Genomic DNA, 15,786 nt, shown 5'->3' on the forward strand with positions numbered 1-15,786 from the left:
GCTACAACTACTTAAAAAAAGTAGCTCGCTACTTCTCTAGCTACAAAATTTGAAAAGAAGCATAGCTACAGCTAACACTACAAAAAAAACAGCGCGCTACTTGTAGCGCGCTAATTCCCAACACTGGTCAGGACTATAGGCTTATCATCGTATACTTAATATTCATTAATATCTGTCAAATTTGTATTTTATCTATTTAATTGGTCTATTCATATAGGTATTTTGAAAATAATCCTTCCATAAGATAGATAAATACCGGTACATAGGCCTATTTCTTCACTGAGCTAAGTGAGTTATATTGGGTATTTTCACCAGTGAAGTGGGTAAAATTAAGTTACCAAAGTAAATTAGAAACCATGTTTATTCGTGTTATTCACTATTTATGAAGTACAAGTAATACAGTGATGTTGAGATGCCTCGAGCATGTGTTGTTCCTGGTTGCAAATCAAATTATAGAAATAGTGTAAAAGATGAAGGAGTTACTAGTACATTTTCTTTCCGAAGAATCCTGAATTGTGTAGGGCGTGGATTCGTGCAATTTCTAGAACAGATTGGGAACCCAATGCAAGCTCTGTGGTATGTATTAAACATTTTCATGAGGATGATGTAAGTTTGACTGAAAAGTTCCAAGACAATGGGGAATGGCATGAAAGGCGTAAATCTCATCAACTCGATCCATTCCAACGGCAGGTTTTTATTATCTGAAATAAGAACAAAAAATATTCATAGAGCATTAATTAATAAACAATTACAGTACTAGAAATTATCTATAAGTATAAAAGAGGATGTTTGTATATATATTTGGCAGTGATAAACTTAGACACCGCTGAACCGATTGCCACGAAACTTGGTACATACGTGTAGAATTTCATGGAATAGGTTTATACACCATCAATTTCGTGATCCGTCCAATCGGCTCCGCCCCAGTGGCTCTGGAGTTTCCCATGTTAACCTTATGAGAAATGGAATTAATGAATCTTAACAGCTGTTTCAATTAAACAAGTTGGTTCTGTTCTATAATGTTCAATAGCATTAAAGTTACAAGGATTACCAACAGGGTGCAGCACTATTATTTCTTTTACATTTATGTATGTAAAAGATTGACAGCTAATTAACAGTTAATTAACATTAATTTAGCTAATTAACATTAGCTTATTAACAGCTAATTTTCAACCAAAAGGTGAGTGAACATAGCGAACGAACTTCAACCAGGACGTGATTGAGCCATGCGAACAAGCTCACTTGTGAAGTTAAACGGGGCAAGGCCCGTGGGTACAGCTAGTTGGATATATATGTATCTGGCTGAAAAAAATTAAAATGTTAATTCTCAAGCTAACACTGTTTACTACACTCCAATGTATCTAATGAAAATTAATAAAATCATGTTGACCTAATAAACTCTATTAGTTCTCCACACCATCTAGGTACAAACTATTTTCAATTTATTCATATTTGCAACCATAGTGGAACATTTTTACAAAATGTCAAAGTTATAGGCCTAGCTCAAACAGTTAAGGAGTCATGAATGTTTATGTAAAAATCAAATACAAAAACATAGACCGAAAACGGAATGAGATAGGTCACATGTTATAGTACGTTTTTTGTTTCTTTTGACATGCTGAATGTCAATTTGATGTTGAAATGCAAAAAAGAGTCAAAGCAGCAGAAAAATCAAGTTTTGACTTAATAAAATTTATACATTCTTACCACCAAGACTGTGTGTACAAAATAATACAAAGTTTACGTACTTCTGTCTGTTTTCAGTCTTGAAAATAGTCTGGGGATGACTAGTTTCAGGTCAAAGACCCATTATCAAATCCACATCAAATTGAAGAGTTTATAATCCGACGGAACGGAAGTCTTCATCAAAACGTACATATACACGAGTCGACACAAAGTTCAAATTTTCACACGGATATGAGTACCTAACTTACATTTAAAAAGCTATAGGCCGGCCACATTCTTTCACGCACAGGACAAACCGACACAGGAACTATGGATTTGTCCACAATATTTCTAAGGCGGTTTTAGGGGAGGGGGAATTTAACCTAAAACTGCCTAATATTGTAATGAAATCCATAGTTCCTGTGTCGATTAGTTATTGTTTGTCGGACATGATGGAACTGTGGATAGTTCCATCGTGTCCGCCATACAAACTGTGTCAGTGTGTCGGTTTATCCAGTATGTGAACGAATGTGGCCGGCCAATAGCTTTTTAAATGTATATAAATGGGCTTGTATCTATGTGTAAATTTGAGCTTTATGTGTCGACTCGTATATACTGCATATACATTTTGATGAAGACCTCTGTCGGATTATAGACTCTCCAGTTTGATGTGGATTTGATAATGGGTCTTTGACGCGAAGCTAGTCATCCCCAGACTAATTTTTTAAGACTGAAAACGCGTTATGAGGTACGTAAGTTTTATACGGTTTATAGACTTGTTCTTTCACTAAAAAATCCCAATAAAGACTTAATACTTTTGAAAATAAAATATTAAGAAGCGTTTTTTGGACCGATAAAAGATAAGTTTTGTGGAGAATAAAAAAATAGGGCGTTGAGGGAATTTCATAGAGAACTAGATAGGTACCTATTGCGGTAGTGGCAAGTAGAAGGTTGAGATAGCTGGGCCACATTCAAAAGACAGGTGAAAGAGAGATAGTAAAGCATGTGATAAGAGGTACTATGGAGGATAGGAGACCATTGGGAAGACCAAGGATGCAATGGATTAATAAGGTTACAAAAGTCCTAAGGAGAATGGGAGGAAACCTAGAGCTGGCAGAAGATGGAGGATCCTGGAGGCACATGGTTGGCGAGGCCAAAGACCGCCTAGGGTTTAAATGGCCACAGGAGTGCGTAAGTAAGTAACGGTAGATAATATAACGGCTGTGATCTCGGGTATTATTCATGATGACATTATAATAAATTATAAATCCACACTAAGACAAATTTATTTCTACTGAAGCTAATGGTTACCCGTCTCAGTTAGGCTAATCTGTTAGATATTATATAAGTTAGGTAGGCTATATCATTTACTGTTATGTCTATTGAGCTATTATGAATGTTTAGTCTATGTTTAACCAGTTTAACATTAGACAACAATGTAACAATAAGTTTAATAGATCACCACTAGTGATATGGGTAGCTATTATAAACTAATTAATTAGGCCCAAATGTAATTAAAAAAAAAAAATAAAATAAAATTTTTTTTAAATAAAAAACTATTTTGAATTACACTTTTAATTAGTCTGCAAGCTGTAAATAATTAACACATTCCGCTGCTGAAAACCTTTAAACAGGCGCTCGCCAATTGCGGCGAGGCCTGGGCGGAGCCCCGACGCGCTTTGAACTGAATCAGCGATCGCTATTGGTATTGAAATATCTCAGTAAGACGAATCACAAAAGAGCAGTGGTGATTGTTCTGCGTTACTCCGAAAGTGGACGTAGTTCACTGAAACACCCAAAGGTAGCAGCACTGCCTGGATCAATAACCAGAGTCTTTGTAATACGGCTCGAATTGAGATATCCCCGAAAACGGGACAAAAGCATTGCCAGACGGGATTTTACGGGCAATTTTTGTACCAACCTACACCAGAATAAAGCTCGCATTATAAGCTACAGGCTGGTAAAGATTACAACGTTCCCCGGACAATGGCTGAACCACACTGATCCGGCAAACAATGCAATGCGCGCTCCCCCACCGGTGGACCCGCCGCATTGAATGTGTTAAAATGCAGTTGAATTTTTTTAATTCAAATTTTTAGTTTAATTGGTTAATAATAGTTACCCAGATCAAACAACTGATTTTTCCGTTCCCTTTAAACAATTGTAAAAAACAAGATTGCATCTTTATTACATCGAAATTCAAACAAGTTTGTGCATTTCAACTCACTCTTTCATTTAGGCTGATACCAATAATTGGCAAAGCCATGTAGGTACGGATGTAATTTCATTAAACTTACCAACATTAAGTAGCATTTGCATTTGTTTGGTTTAGCCTTGCTCGGTCCCCATATTTTTTTCTGAATGGAAAAATGTTGTAGCAATTAGTTCAACCACCATCCTCCTAGTTACTAGTTACATCTACTGTAGATGTACTGTTGTAGAAATCTTTCACCCATGCTGTTCAGCAATCCAACCTGGTAAAACATAAATGAGTTAGATGATCTCTACTACATACATTGACATCCAGACAAGTTTTTTTTTATTCAACTCTTTCATTTAGGGCTGATACCAATAATTGGCGAAGCCATTAAGGTTAAGATTTAATTATCCTACATTGAACCATTGAGCCTGCATGCCTGTTACTTAATTCCCTAAGCATTAAATGATCATGGTAGACTAAATAGGTTATCAGTTAGATGTCCACAGTGAAGCCTAGCCTAGGCACTCCCTGATACTACCTTGTCTGGACAAAAATTTAGAGAAACTAACTATGTAATGCTTCTATAGGCTATGTCTAACCCACGAATACAGTACTAACTTAACTTAGAACAGGAACAGGCCAATGATAGGCTTTAAACGAACAGACACGGTTTGGATCATAAATTTAATGTCTATAATGCTGTAAAGTTAAGACAATAGGTCAGTAGCACGAATACTTTCGTGAAGGTCATTTTGTTGTTCAATTATTACTTTAAAAAATACATTTAAATTTATCTGCGTTCAACTTTATGAAGGGATTAAATATACGCAATTTATGGATGCTACTTTCAGATCTATGTTGGCTATATTTATAAAGACAATGCCTAGACCAAACTACAAAATAGGCTTACTTAATAAGTTAATAAATACATTGGCAATTTGACAATAAGATTAGAACTGAAATCTGAGCTGGTTCTTTAATCTATAGTTTTTAGTTTTTGTTACCAAAATCAAACTTACGTATTGTTGCTGATAAAACTCGATTCTTCAAATGATTTAGATAAATAATAATTAATTAACTTAGCATATTTTGTGAAAATAATGTACTGTACAAGTTGAATAACAACAGACTACTTCTACTTGATTATACAACTGTACTTTACTTACTTGTCTGGTCTGCATTCTGCAAGTGCAAGTGCAGTGCAAAGTGTGTAAATGTAAATAAATATTAAAAGTGCGTGTCGGCGTCGGCTGCTTCCAATCCAAACAAAATGTAAACAAAACAGTCACGTGACACAGCACCACTTGCGACGTTGCCAGTTCGATGGCCGCGGCCTGTAGCAGTGTTTCCATTTGAGGGATAAAAATCCCTTTCTAGGGATATTTAGGGCCTTCGAGGGATTGAAAAGGGATTGAGGGATAACCAGGGATAATCAGCGAAATTGAAGGATTTTTTAGATTTTCTAGGGATTTCAGGCCTTTGACATTATAAAATTGAAATATTGATAAAATAATACATTATGGCTGTATTTCAACATTTTTAAGGACCTATTTTGGCTAATTCTGCAAGGTATTGATAACACATTGATTATACTACTTTTTCCCTAGGTTTTGGTTACAAATCGATTAGCATATATCGTACTTCCTCAAGGAGTATGTTTTATCTATGGTTGTAGGTAGTGGTAGTGACGTAGTGTTTCAAAGTCGGAACACACAAGGGGAAGAGTAACAGCCAACACTGTACGAAACAAGCAAAGGGCTGGAGTTGGTCGGTGGAATGGAATGGCGGATCTAGATTACCGTAAATTGTTTCTTTCTTGCCCTGTGCCCTGTGTCAATGTCGAATGTTTGTTTTAGTTTTGATTTTGTTTGCCGGTGATTTCTGTGATGTTTTTTGGTTAGTAACTTGGTGTAACCTTTTCACCAAGGCATGGTGGCCATGTTGAAATTTGGACACTTGAGTAATATTTTTGAAACAATTGTAAATACTTATAAATAACAATTATTATTAGTTTATACAATTTTAAAAATAACTATTTGTTTAATTTTTTAGTTAATTAATCTTGTTTTGTACAACATAGACCGTTTTTAATCACGACTACCTTTAATTCCAGGCCGGAGGCCGCGGCCTTCGAAGTGGCCGTTAATTGCAAGTATAGTGTTGTAAAAGGTGTTTGTTTGGAGAACGCTGCTAATGATATTTATGTATTTTTTTAAGAATACGAAAGCTTGGTTACTGGGCTATGAAAATGTTGACTCCACATTGAATGTACAGAAATAGATTTTCAATTTATATTGCTTTGGTTTTCGATTTTATATTATGTTTTATTTCCATGTTAACTTATAGTACGTCTTGCGCTAAACAATACTACGGTACTTGCAACGTTGCCAATTCTACCAGGCCGCGGCCTGCCTGGAGTTAAAGATGGCCGTGGTTTTAATGGTACAAAAATGTTTTGTTTATATAGTATTACTTTATAAATAATATGGGATATTGAAGAATACTATCACCAGTTACCATATTTTAGGTGGCTATACATGATATCCATTAGTATTGCTGCAAAAATAATAAGTTATCTAGATTTGACGAAGAGGGATAATTGGAGGGATTATTAGAACACGGACTAGGGATAACTAGGGATTTTTTGACGTTGGCCCAGGGATATTTTTTTCTTGCGGATGGAAACACTGGCCTGTAGTTAAAGGCGGCCGTGGGTACGTAGCAATGTGATCAATTTCATGCAGTGGTAGGAAAAAAGTACTGTAGGCCTAGGGATTTATATTTGTTTTTGTTAGGCCTATTTAAGCCAAAAGCTTCCTTGTAACTTAGTTCTTTTAAGTACCTACCCTAATTAATTGTAGTAACAAAGTCCAGCCATACAGTACCGTAATAAAAAAAGAATTGTTAGGCACTGGCCCAATTTGATGGGTTATGGGAACAGGGATTTATGAGATAATAAACGGTACCATATCAGCAATCTGACAAATACTTTCTCCCATAAGCTTGTCAACAACCTTTATCATTGGTAAGAGGAGGGAGCAACTATGCTATTTTATAGGGAAAAATCACAAAACTTGCAAAAACCTTTGAACCGTAGGCCTACGTTACAGCAATGGGGGATTGCACCTTTTTTTATTATAAGGACCATCACACATTAATTTTAATCAAAATCGACTTTTTCCTAAAATCAGATTTGTTTATGGGGGTTTTATGAGAAAATAACATAAGTTACAATAACTTTTTAACCGTAATTTTTATGGAAATGGGATTTGAACCATTTTGTTCAAAATATAAAGGACTAAAGTTATAACATACTAAAGTTTTATCAAAATGGTTCAGGCCATTTTCAAGAAAATCTGATTTTTTTGTTGTTTTATGGGAAAATCACCATTAAAAATCTAAATTTCAAAAACATGAAAAACGCCTGGAGATACCATGAATTAGTACCGGTACCTACTAAACCTGCATACCAAATTTCAACAAAATCAGACTACAGCTGGTGTAGTCTGTTCTGTAGCTCTGTACACATTCACACATACAGACACACATTGTAAACTGTGTAACTAACATAACCTAACCTTTGTTACAGAAAGTGTCAAATGCCCAAAGACAACCACAGAAGGATTCAGTGAGTAATAGTTAACATTAGACATCGAACAGGCTGCGTGGAGCAATTATCCAAGCCTTGAGCCTTAAGAGCTCAGAATAAGAAAAAAAAAAAAAAAAAAAAATACAGACACACATCACTTCAAAAACCACTTTTTTGGTTCAGGGAGACCCAAAACGGATCTACTCAAAACTCAAACTGGAAGATTTTGAATACAATACTTTCTCCATACGGTATAGGTACTGTACTATGTATAAGGGAAGAAAGTAAAAATTGGGTTTTCCAATTTATGAACATTAAAAACGTTTATTAGCCTTGCTACCTGAAAAACTATTACTGATCTATTTCTTAACCGATAAATAAAACTTTATTTCCGAATGCTTTCAGATGGGGTATATTATTTTCCCACCCAGTAGACTACAGGGGGGGGAGGGGGGACAAATTTTAGTTTGCCCCCACTCAAAAATTGTCTAGATCTGGCCCTGCGGTTTGATACCATATGCTGCCTCGGTGATATAGTGGATAGAGTGTCGGGTTGATAAACTGAAGGAGCCGAGTTCGAATCCCACCCGCGGCACTATTTTTTGTCTTGGATTTTTTTCATGATCAGCAAGTTTGGTTGGTTTGGTTAGGTTATGACAGTTTACTTTTCTAATTAAAACATTATGAAACTGAATTTGACCCATTTATAGTTTTATTTCATGAGAACTATTATTTCGATTAAACCTTCATTAGATTTTGCATTATCAGCAAGTCTGGTTAGTTTGGTTAGGTTATGACGGTTTGATTTCACAATAAAAAAATCATAAAATTGAATTTGAGGCATTTATAATTTTATTTTATGAACAAAACTAATTTTTTAATTAGTAAACCTTCATTATAGTCAATCAGAAGCCTCCAAATGACACTGTTGGAAAAACTAATCCTAAAATATAAATTGTGCGAGGTGGGGGACAATAGACAGCTGACAGTGTCAGAGAAATGTCATTCCCGTCCTCTAAAACTACGCTGGTAGCTTGTAGAAAATTATTTTGTGTTTTAGATGGTTCAAACTGTTTAAAGATTTTCGTGAACTAGCCCCGCTGTTCAACCATGTGCCCTACTATCAGGGTGATTAGTACTACATAGGCCTAAACATTGAAATCTGATATAAAAAAAAACTCTTGTCGGTAGAGTGGGTTTCTGAAATCATAATTGTAGAAAGCGAATAGGGACCTCTTGTTGGGAGTCTTCGATTTTGATATATATATATATATATATACTAGTGTACATGTTGCTCGAAATCGAGCAATTGCAAAGAAGTACAGGAGTTATTTAAAAACAAATAACTTGGTTGAAAACTTATAACAGTCATAATTTCCAATGATTTTAAAAGAGCAAAAGAGCCAACTAAAATATTATCAACCAATGGAAATACTTACAATTTACATAACAGTCCTTTTCCATTTTAAAGGGTGAATTTTTAACAATCAAACTGCCCATGGACGGGAAAAGGTAAGCTTGCAATTTAAGGTCAATGTAAAAAGGCTGTCAGATTTTATTAAGTACCGTACCTAAGTTATTTAGCCAATTTGTAGACAATAAGGTGTAGGCTACTTTAAACTCTACAGGACAGAGTTAGGCAAAAACTGGCAGAAATCTGAAATGGTGTTATTTATCATAGGCTTAGTCATATGCCAAATCCTTAAAATAAAAATTTAATAACTAACTTATATCATTAATAAAAATTCAATAATTAATAACTTATATCATGAAACACAAACTAACATCCAAAACTATACACATTTTTAATACAACTTCGATAATTTACACATTGACTGTTTACAACATATCTTTTTCTTCTCACTATTAATTTTTGCTTCGCAACAGGAAAAATTTGTTTCATAATTAATTATTGAAATAGATTTATAATAATCTATCATAAAGTTTAAGATTAAATAAACCTACCACATACTTGTTTTATTTTTGTTATCAGCTGCCTAAAATTGTGAAATAGGCATTTGACAGTTCTGGTTGTTTACATTTAAATGTCAAAGCAAATGTAAACATTGTTAATTTTCTCATGCTTCCATGGAGACCAATTATTAATATTTAATTTTTGACAACAGCTGGAGTTTCAAAACAATGTTTGTTTCCCATGTTAATCTTATGGAGAAATACGAAACTTTTTAAGGGCCCCAGGGCCTCACTCTCTAATTATTTCCCTAAAAAGAAAGTTTCCTGCACAACTTCACGTTACGCTCTTTCCAATGACACCAAAAACTTGTCAATCGGTTCAGTAGTTTCGGAGGAGTAATTGTCACAAAATTCCTGCTTGCGTATTTAATAAGTACTAGTGTCCCTGTTGCTCGAATTCGAGCAATTCCTAAGTAAATATTTGTAGCAAACTGTTATAATACTATATCAGCAAACTTTTTGACTGTTTAGGATTAACCTATGCTCTTCTTCTCACTTTTGATTTCTGACAACAGCTGGAGTTTCATAACAATTTTTGTTTCCAATGTTAATCTTATGGGGAAATACGAAACTTTAAAGGGCTCCAGGGCCTCACTCTCTCATTATTTCCCTAAAAAGAAAGTTTCCTGCACAACTTCACGCTACGCTCTTTCCAATGACACCAAAAACATGACAATCGGTTCAGTAGTTTCGGAGGAGTAATTGTCACAAAAATCCTGCTTGCGTATTAAATAAGTATATATATATATATATATATATATATATAATGTCCTCCTTGGAGGCAATACCAATTTTTGTCTTAACTCACGGTAGTTTTAATTTAAATAATTGTTTTATCGAAGCATGTCGTAAAAATCACACTTCAGAAAAGGGACCTCTTGTCGGCCATATGTTATTTCTCCATAAGATAAGAAAAGGTACCTCTTGTCGGGACTGCAAAATTTGAGAGATATTTTGTTCTCCGTAAACTGAATTTGTTGTAGTTCTCTAAATTTCCACTAGAATGCAGGACAATTCATTTTTTGGACTAAAGTTTGTTTATAAAGTGAATATTAGAAATGGGACCTCTTGACGTTATGGCGAAATAACATTGAGCGACAAGAGGTCCCTTTTCTCGGACCGTGCAGAGGCTAACAACATGATTTATTTCGACCTTTTACAACTTCAATTCGTTATTTTAACCGATACTGTCCTGTTCTATGTTAAATGAGGTATACCAATCGATAAAAACCCGAATTTTGATATTTTTGACCTTAATTACTTCATTGGCCGTACTGAAAATTTTGCATCGCCGACAAGAGGTCCCTTTTCGCTTTCCACATCACATTCACTATGTATTTTTTTTTAGTAATGACATAGATAAAACATACTCCTCAAGGTAATGAATAGAATAACATTGATGAATTTCACCACAATTTTTGTTATATTATTTCAGAAGTTGTCGAATGTCGACCACCATAAAAATTATGTTGATTAGAGAAAATTACAAAACCGACCACGTTGTCCATAAACTGAACTGGAGCATCAGCGCAAGCATGGAAGCATGGCGGCGTAACTAGCAACAGTAAATCAGGGAAAACTTCGTCTACCAAACACTCGAAAACAGTAGGCCTACCAACCAACCAAGCCACCCCGACCCCGCTACCCTTCCCCTCCCCCTCCCTCCGATTTTGCCGCTCGCCCGTGGTTGTATAGACGGCTTCGCTGACATTGACTTTACATTTAAGGTAAACATTCCTTATTATGTTGCAAAAAAGATAGTCTGTATGTATGAATTATTACACTAAATTTGATTTTAACATCTACCACAATATTTTTCATTTAATAACAGATTGATTTACGAAAACCTGTTTTATTTCTCCATCACTAATGGGACTCCATATTTGTGGTACGGATACCATTTTGGAAGACCTTCTTTCCCTCCAGTTACACAAATTCTAAATAAATTACATTTGATAAGTCCAACATTTTAAGACTTATAATGTTTTGTTGATTAAACTTGAGTATAAAGTGGTTATTTTATTATAAAGGTTTAGTTTATCAGTGATAAACTGTGCACTATATCATCCAATTGTGTAGGGACTAGGGCTAAGTAGGAGTAGGCTAAGTTTAGGCCTAGGACTTGACTCTGGCATCAACAATCCTATTAGGCTTATAGCCTAATAAAAAGGTTTATAATCAAGCTGACTTAAGTTGATCCCGTTGTTTTAGGAAAGGTTATTTTACTTTAATACTAAACATAGCATAAATCATCAAACGGCTAGAAATATTAAGTAAATGTACAGTCAGTACATGAGTAGGCCTAGGCCTACACTGGCTGCTAAGTGAAATATCAATTAATTAGTCCTAATTAAGAATATACCCTAGGCCTAGGATAAAACTACTGGACTCAACCTTATTCTTAGAAGTCCTTATTTTGGCTGCTGTTCCGAATAGGGCCTAGACGATATAACTTGTTTAAACTTATCAATTTTTATCCGGCTTGTAATAATTTCATTTGTATCATAATGATATTAACCCTCCATCTGGCGCTGGCCGATTTTCGACCACTTAGACGTGAGTTTTCAGTGGCGCTGGTCGATTATCGATCAAGACAACATGGGTCGGGTTTTTCTATTATTAAAATATGAAAACCACTTTAAAACAATAAATCTTTTATAAGTTACCATTAGAAAGATATGATTCTGAAGATTCATTTTCATGCATAAAACATTATTGAGTGAGTATTATGTAGCGAGAAACATAGTTTGAAAAACTAGAGAGTTCAAAATAGTTTTTGGCGGTGGAAATTTTTGGTCACCTGACTACAAGAACAGCTGTTTTTGGCGATTGCCAATTAAATTGTATACAATATTAGTACATACCGTATTCTGAAACTACAATAAATTCCCTACAAGTCCCTCTGAATCTATGAGGTTGATTGTGAAATTGTTTTTGTTTTAAAAATGTAATAAAAATTAATGCTTTTGTAAAAAAAATCATTCCGACATAAATTACTCAGAAATGTTAGAATTCAACTAAAGTTATAGCCTACCTAACTATATATTTTCAGAAAGATCTTTTATTTCCCTTATTGTAGGCCTACAGTGTCATTTTATTTTCTGTTGATGCATTCTATTATTTCCTAGGTGACAACAAAATTTGGTATTTTTTCAAAAAGGAAAATTATTTACCTTAGCCTAACTTATGTAGAATTTATTTTTTATACCTAATTTTATTTATATGAGTAGGCCTAAGTTTATACCTACTTATTTAAAAAAAAAAACATTGATTTCTACGTGGGAATCATATTTCACACAACCTTTATATTCAGATAATGTGTAAACAAATATTTTGTAGTTTTCTTATGGGTTGCTTTTGAAATTTCTAATTTGCATAAACCAAAAATTTGCAAACATTTTGCTACTAGGTACGCCTAAACGCATTGCTAGGAAATAATTATTTTTATATTATTATAATATATTCTACATTTATCACTGAAACAGAAAATATACGTATGTGTGTAGGCCTACTTATATTCACAAATAAATGTTCTGTGGCAAAATATATGGTACCAGTACCAAAATATACCCGCCACTGGTGAATAATATGACCGCCAGATCTAGGGTTAAATAGTAATAAAAAAAAGAAACAATAACATTGACGAAACTTTTGATTAATTTTTGTAAAATGGCAGCTAAAAATGATTAAGACAATGGTTATTAAGAGTAATTTTGAACTGCCATTTTGTTATTAATGGTCCGATTTCTATTTTCTTTATGTTAGGCTAGTTGTTATGTTTCGTCAAGACCTGCAAAATGATACCAAACTCGACTATACACTTGCTGGGAAACGGAGAACTGGCCACCTCTGGCCCTAATCCGCTTATAGAAGTTTGGTTAGGTTAGGTTAGGTTAGGTTGGATTAGGCTGGATTATATAAATATGGCCCTTGAATTTACGACAAGTAGCCAGGACCCCTACACTCACACTTGCTATTTGAAAATTTTGAACTACCTGCTACTCCTAAGGGCAAAGTTTTCAAAACTGACCATAGGTAGCCTAATTATTGTAGCACTTCATATCCAAACAAGTTGCTGCAAACCGATTTCAAATATCTCAAATACATAGGCTAGTTAAAAAGTTAAAGGGGGTGCAAGTGAATTTTTTTGCCACCCTCATGGTTATTTGGATTTGAGACATTTTAGGGCTCCATTTTGTTATTAGTGGGCCGATTTTGGTTTTCTTTATGTCAATTTTTTATGTTTCGTCAAGACCTGTAAAATTATAGCCTACCAAGCTCGACTATACTTGTCATTTGAAAGTGTTGAGCTACTCCCTATCCCCACTACCCCTAAAGGAAAAATTTTCAAAATTGGACCATATAGTTATCGTAGCTCCTCTCCCCTCTCCCTCATATCTAAGAAGGTTGCCGCAAACAGATTTCAAACTCAAATGGCTGAAAAGTTAAGGGGGGGGGGTGTCAGTTACTTTTCAATCACCCTGTATATCTAAATAACTTATTAATATATTAATAAGTAAGCACAAAAAATTAATTTGAAATTAAACAAAAATTAACATGGGTCTTAAATGGGTTGCCATGCTGGTGACAAAATATAAACAGAAAATCAAAATACCCCCGCCGCAGCAAACCTGCAGACTAAGCAAATTTCCATTTGCCTGATTGGATTTAGACTAAAATGTCTCCTTAAAAATATCACATTTATTCCCTATTTAAATAGAATCAGTTTAACACATACTTAGGTTTGCTGCAACAGGGAGGGTAAAAGTGTTTTTTTATGTAAAATGTTAATAGTTAGTAAGAAATAAAAACATTTTCCAAATTTGGGCAAAATATGTTAATAAACAAGCACACTACAACGGTTTACTTATTCTCCATAAGAATAACATGGGAATTTTAAATTAACAATTTTTTGGAATTTTCTCCGTATCCATTAGGCGCATTATAACGCTTCAATATACTAAATTATTTGTTTTTTTAAGCTCTACAAAATAGTTTGGAAAGAAATTTCAAAATGTTATGTTTTTTGGGTCAAAAATAGGAAAAACCCATTTTTACCCCATAAAAGCCCCCATAAACCCCTGTTCCCATGGTCCGATCATGCTGGTTCGCAAACTCGTTCGAATAAACGTAGGTTTACACGTTTGTACCAAATTTCATCAAAATCGGATCATTTTTGCTCGAGTTATCGCGCTAACGGACATATATATATATAAATAAATATATATATATATATATATATAAATAAATAAATATATATATATATATATATATGAATTTGAACGGATGGTGTTTTTGGCCTCTAGGGACCTCAAAACGAAAAAAAAAAATCGGTCCCGGGTCCAGGTCTTACCATGAGTACTACGGTAATAGCTTATTCCCTATATGGGAAATTCGCTAACAAATAGAAGCAATTACAATCACATGTTATATTTACAGCGTGGAGTGAAAATAGTGAAGCCTGTACATTAAATAGTTTTGGTTGAGTTTTCGACCACTGGACGACCACTAGTATTAATAAAAATGTAAACAAAACAATTTTTAAAATCAATGTTTATAAAAAAAAAAAATTAATATCATCAATATATTGAACCGAACAAGTTTTGTATTGTTATTCTTGGCCGATTATATATCGTAGGTCCTATAAGGAACTGCAGCCCTTATTTTTTATAGTCCTACATAACAAATATTTGTTTGCTGTAGGCCTTTAGAATACTTGAAGTAATATTAGATAATTAGTATTAGAATAAATTATTTCAAGATGGTGTTGTAATGAGTCTTGTATTGAGAACAATGTTTTGATAAATCACAATAGTAAAAACATCAGGAATAATAAATATTTAAAATAACATATGATTGTTGAGGAATGCAAATAGAAAATATATAACAGATTCTTCCGCACTGAGGAAGTGTTCAAGGCGTGTATCGTGTCGGTCGTTTGATCTTTCTTATGTCGTCGTGAAGGTGTTGGTCGATAATATACAGATGTACTTGTGTCTGGTTGATGACTGGTTGATGCATGACTAGTGGATGAATGACTGGTAGGCGAATAACTGGTAGTGTTGAACGGAGGAAAAAATGTCAAGTCTGCATTTTCAATGTTTTCACTAAATTCTTTCTTTTTGGTTGAAGACTTTTTCCAGCTAGCTTTTTCTGACACATGTATCTTCTGTGGATGATTTAGATCCTTTTCTGATTTCTTCTTACTTAGGTTGATTTGCAAGTGTCGTATCCATGTTCGACCCAAAAGAGGACTGTATCCGTCAGGAACAACAAATAACTGTTCGACGGTGGATGTCCCATTGCTTTTCACTCTTACTGAAGCAATGCCCAGCGGAGAAAGTAGCTCCCCTGTGTA

At 34.4% G+C, this 15,786-nt stretch overlaps 1 protein-coding gene and 1 long non-coding RNA gene across 3 annotated transcripts in view; one reads left to right on the forward strand and one right to left on the reverse strand.

Annotated features, from left to right (window-relative positions):
• Positions 1 to 343: 343 nt before the first annotated feature.
• LOC129004387 (uncharacterized) lies at positions 344 to 5,137 on the reverse strand. Of its 2 annotated transcripts, none has more exons than XR_008491701.1 (3): positions 5,032 to 5,137; positions 3,963 to 4,139; positions 344 to 701 (listed from the first exon to the last, which is right to left on the reverse strand). It is a non-coding gene; the product is annotated as an uncharacterized LOC129004387 (long non-coding RNA). The 2 variants fall into 2 exon arrangements; XR_008491702.1 differs by lacking the exon at positions 5,032 to 5,137 and adding an exon at positions 4,885 to 4,996.
• Positions 5,138 to 11,078: 5,941 nt separating this feature from the next.
• LOC129002951 (uncharacterized) overlaps positions 11,079 to 15,786 on the forward strand; it is a 33,786-nt gene continuing 29,078 nt past the window's right edge. Inside the window, exon 1 of the mRNA XM_054431089.1 lies at positions 11,079 to 11,155. The gene's annotated coding sequence lies outside the window, so the exon portion shown is untranslated. The remainder of the gene's footprint in view (positions 11,156 to 15,786) is intronic.

Source organism: Macrosteles quadrilineatus, unplaced genomic scaffold (genome assembly GCF_028750875.1).
Source record: "Macrosteles quadrilineatus isolate MER2022 unplaced genomic scaffold, UCM_ALF_1.0 Scaffold_9__3_contigs__length_116548681, whole genome shotgun sequence".
In the NCBI taxonomy this organism is placed as follows: Eukaryota; Metazoa; Arthropoda; class Insecta; order Hemiptera; family Cicadellidae; genus Macrosteles; species Macrosteles quadrilineatus.